Below are 4373 nucleotides of genomic sequence, written 5' to 3'. Positions count from 1 at the left end.
TTAGAATGGCATCATGTGCCCATAGCCCCTGTTACTCAGGAGGCTGAGGCAAGAGGATTCCATGAGTCCTGGGAAACATAGTGAAACCCATCTCTATTATTAAAAAACAATAATAAGAAAAAACAGCCAGGCGTGGTGGTGGGCGCCTGTGATCCCAGCTACGTGGGAGGCTGAGGCAGGAGAATCACAATTACTTGAACCCAGGAGGCAGAGGTTATAGTGAGCGGAGATCCAGCTACTGCACTCCAGCCTGGGCAATAAGAACGAAACTCCATCTAAAAAAAAAAAAAGAAAAAAATAGATAAGCAGAAAACAGAAAATTTAAAAATCCAACACCTTTAATCCCACCGTCCAGAGATGACCACTGGCAACATTTTGGGGTCAGTCAGCCTGACACAGTGGCTGGGCGCCTGTGGCCCCAGCTACTCGGGAAGCTGAGGTGGGAGGATTGCTTAAGCTGGGAAGATTGAGGCCATCATCGCGCCAGTGCACTCCAGCCTGGGCAACAGTGCAAGACTCCGTTTCAAAACAAGCAAACAAAAACCACTTTGGAGTCAGCCAGATATTATTCTATTAATCTCTCTACATATATGTACATATAGAGAGAGGTCTTCACAGTGTTTTATAATACACTTTTCTTAATAGGCAGATTTTTTTTTTTTTGAGAGGGAGTCTTGTTCTGTTTCCCAGGCCGGAGTGCAGTGGTTCTATCATGGCTCACTGCAACCTCCACCTCCCAGGTGCAAATGATTCTCCTGCCATAGCCTCCCAAGTAGCTGGGATTACAGGCATGCACCACCACACCTGGCTAATTTTGTCATTTTTAGTAGAGACGGGGTTTCACCATGTTGGCTGGTCTCAAACTCGGGCCACTGCGCCCCGCCAATAGGCAAATATTTTAAACATCTTTTTCTTCTATAATACGTTTAAACTACACAATTATTAATGAAAGCTTAATATTCCATCAAGTGGACATGCCCTAATTAATTTAAGAAGTTTTCTAGCTGGGCTCAGTGGCTCAAGCCTGTAATCCCAGCACTTTGGGAGGCCAATGAGGGCTGATCACTTGAGGTCAGGAGATGGAGACCAGCCTGGCCAAAAAGGTGAAACCCCGTCTCTCCTCAAAATACAAATATTAGCTGGGTGTGGTGGTGCATGCCTGTAGTCCCAGCTACTAGGGAGGCAGAGACAGGAGAACAGTTTGCACCTGGGAGGTGGAGGAGTAAGCTGAGATCATGCCACTACACTTCAGCCTGGGCAACAGAGTGAGACTCTGTCTCAAAAAAAAGAAGAAGTTTTCTTTGTTGTTGATTTTTTTTCTGGAAATAAAAGCTTAATGAACAAGGCTGCAACTCTAACCGTTGTGCACGTGTCCAATTATTGCCTTAGGATAAAGTTCTAGTAACCAGAGGCTAAGAATGCATATTTTTAGCTCCAAGGAGCCAGGAGCCCAGGCCTCTGGGCGGTGCTCTCACCTCTCCTCCAGGCAGCCCTCCCAGACTGGCCTTCCAGGGTTGAGTACATCTCCCACGGTCCCTTCCTCTCTTAGAGACCTGCCCTGAGAGCCCTGAAAAATGCTAGGAAGGCCTGGCTGGTGATGGCCAGGAGGGGCCGGGGTGGAGAGCACAAAGCAGGCTTGTCTGGGGCACAGGAAGAGGCCCCGCCCTCCGTGCTGCTGGCCCTACATTCCTCCTGGACAATGGCTGCCTTGGGAATCCCGGGAATGAAGGAGGCGGGCGGCTTCCCCAACCTGCGCCCTCCTCCCCCACCAAGTTGTGCCCTTTCCCCAGATGGAAAGCAGGGGGACTTTGCATTGTGGCAAGGTGGGGAGGGCCAGCTAACATCCATGCCTAGAGCCCCCACCCCTCCTTTCACCAGCACTGATCCACAGAGCCCCGCAGCAGCCAAGACCTGCCCAGCCACCCTATCCCCGTGGACCTTGGGCAAGTCCTGCTCCCTCAACTGGAAAATAAGGGGCTTGGATTCAGTGGTTGCAAAACTCCCCACAGATCTCAAAGGCCGAAATGTGTGACTAAGACATGCACAGGCTTTGAGTCAGATTGCCTGAGTTTAAATCCTGGGCTGCCCTTTACCCTGGGAACTTAAGCCCCTGGGTTGCCCACTTCCCTCTCAGCAAAGGATATTTGTTGATAGAGTTCCACTCCCTCCCGATGGGTAGGCAAACTCCTCAGTCTGTGAATCTCGATTTATGCTCCATAACTCTGTTCAAAATACTAACCAGATCTCCAACCCCAGACCCTCTCATGCCCTGTGCGGATTGTGGCCCCTGGACATTTGCCCAGCAATTGGCCACACTCTGGGAGCTGCAAGGGGCACCTGACGCCCCTGATGAAGCATCCCTCCGCAGCATGTTTCCATCTTCTTTTGCATCAGGCATAAGGCCATAAAGCTGTAAATGGTAAAGGCTTAATGGGCCAAGAAAATTTTTTTTAATATAGGAAAACTCTTATTTATTGCTATTTATTTATTATTTTGGAGTCTTGCACTGTCGCCCAGACTGGAATGCAATGGCATGATCTCGGTTCACTGCAACCTCCGCCTCAGGTTCAAGCAATTCTCCTGCCTCATTCTCCCAAGTAGTTGGGATTACAGGTGCCTGCCAACATGCCCAGCTAATTTTTTTTTTCTTTCTTTTTTTAGTAAAGACAGGGTTTCACTATGTTGGCCAGGCTGGTCTGGAACTTCTGACCTCATGATCCACCCGCCTCGGCCTCCTTCAAAGTGCTGGGATTACGTGATTTGAGCCACCCCACCCGGCTATTTATTTATTTTTTGAGACAGAGTTTTGCTGTTGTTACCCAGACTGGAGTGCAATGGCACAATCTCGGCTCACTGCAGCCTGAGCCTTCTGGGTTCAAGCAATTCTCCTGCCTCAGCCTCCCGAGTAGCTGGGACTACAGGCGTGCACCACCATGCCCAGCTAATTTTTTTGTATTTTAAGTAGAGATGGGGTCTCACCTTGTTGACCAGGATGGTCTCAATCTCTTGACCTCGTGATCCACCCGCCTTGGCCTCCCAAAGTGCTGGGATTAGAGGCGTGAGCCACCGCGCCCAGCCTTATTTATTTATTTTGAGATGGAATCTCACTCTGTCACTCAAGCTGGAGTGCGGTGGTGTGATCTTGGCTCACTACAACTTCCACTTCCACCTCCCAGGTTCAAGCAATTTTCCTGCCTCAGCCTCCTGAGTAGCTGCTGGGATTACAGGTGAGTACCATCATGCTCAACTGATTTTTGTGGGGTTTTTTTTTTCAGTAGGACAAGTTTTTGACATATTGACCAGGCTGGTCTTGAACTCCCTTCCTCAAGTGATCCTTCCGCCTTGGCCTCCCAAAGTGCTGGGATTACGGGCATAAGCCACTGCACCAGCTGGAAAACTCTTACATTAGGTCGCATGTCCTTATTTTTGCTTGGGAACTGCAGTCATTTCCAATGCCACCAGCAGCTGCCAGGCATCATGGTGGCATAGACTCCAGGCTGTTACTAACCCATTGGAAGATTAGGACAAACACACGTCAACAGGGACCCATTCCCAAAGCTACTCCTGTAAATATATCTGAGCTATTTGCCACAAATCCCTGCCCACTCTCCCTCATAGACTTGTTCCCTCCTTCCCCTTATTCACCTCCTCCTCGGTCCTAGTCCTCTACTCCCCTGAATTCAGATCCTCTGCCTCAATAGCCAGAAAACTCCCCTCATAACAGCTTGTACAATAAGGAAAATACATGATTGTATGTCATCCAGTTTAGACACCACTGATGTTAAGAAGCACTGATGCTTCATGTACTTTATGTATGTATGTATGTATGTCTTTGTTTGTTTGTTTGTTTTCAGAAACAGCATCTTGCTATGTTGCCCAGGCCGGTCTTGAACTCCTGGGCTCAAGCCACCCTCCTGCCTCGGCCTCTCAAAGTGCTGGGATTGCAGGCATAAACCACCATACTTCATATACTTTAGAAAGAAAAAAACACTATAACATTGTTAATTAAAGTGACAATGACTTATCACTTATAATTTTTACTTTATACTTACTGAAAAGGCTCTCTTAGACTTACTGTTCTTGTACTTACTTAATAAGAAAAACATGGGTGAAATAAATTTGTTAAGGTTTTCTTAAAACATTACCCCAATCAGAGTCCAATTCTTGGATCACTTTTCAGCTCCCACTTGTCAATGTCTGTCTTTCCACACAGAATCACCATCTGGGCCATCTTACAAGTACTGGTGATACAGAACATTTCTTAAAAGTGCTCTGTCTCGCTGGGTGTGGTAGCTCACACCTGTAATTCCAGCACTTTGGGAGGCCAAGGCAGGTGGATCATCTGAGGGCAGGAGTTCAAGACCAGCCTGGCC

The 4373-nt window shown here is 48.0% G+C and overlaps 1 long non-coding RNA gene across 1 annotated transcript; it reads left to right on the top strand.

The window, feature by feature from the left end:
- Window positions 1–3173: 3173 nt before the first annotated feature.
- LOC144577616 (uncharacterized) lies at window positions 3174–4144 on the top strand. Its single transcript, XR_013521887.1, has 2 exons — window positions 3174–3227; window positions 3855–4144. It is a non-coding gene; the product is annotated as an uncharacterized LOC144577616 (long non-coding RNA).
- Window positions 4145–4373: the final 229 nt, after the last annotated feature.

Source organism: Callithrix jacchus, chromosome 9 (genome assembly GCF_049354715.1).
Source record: "Callithrix jacchus isolate 240 chromosome 9, calJac240_pri, whole genome shotgun sequence".
NCBI classification, from domain to species: domain Eukaryota; kingdom Metazoa; phylum Chordata; class Mammalia; order Primates; family Cebidae; genus Callithrix; species Callithrix jacchus.
The sequence above is the reverse complement of the archived record's forward strand: the minus strand, read 5'-3'. Positions and strand labels throughout refer to the sequence as shown.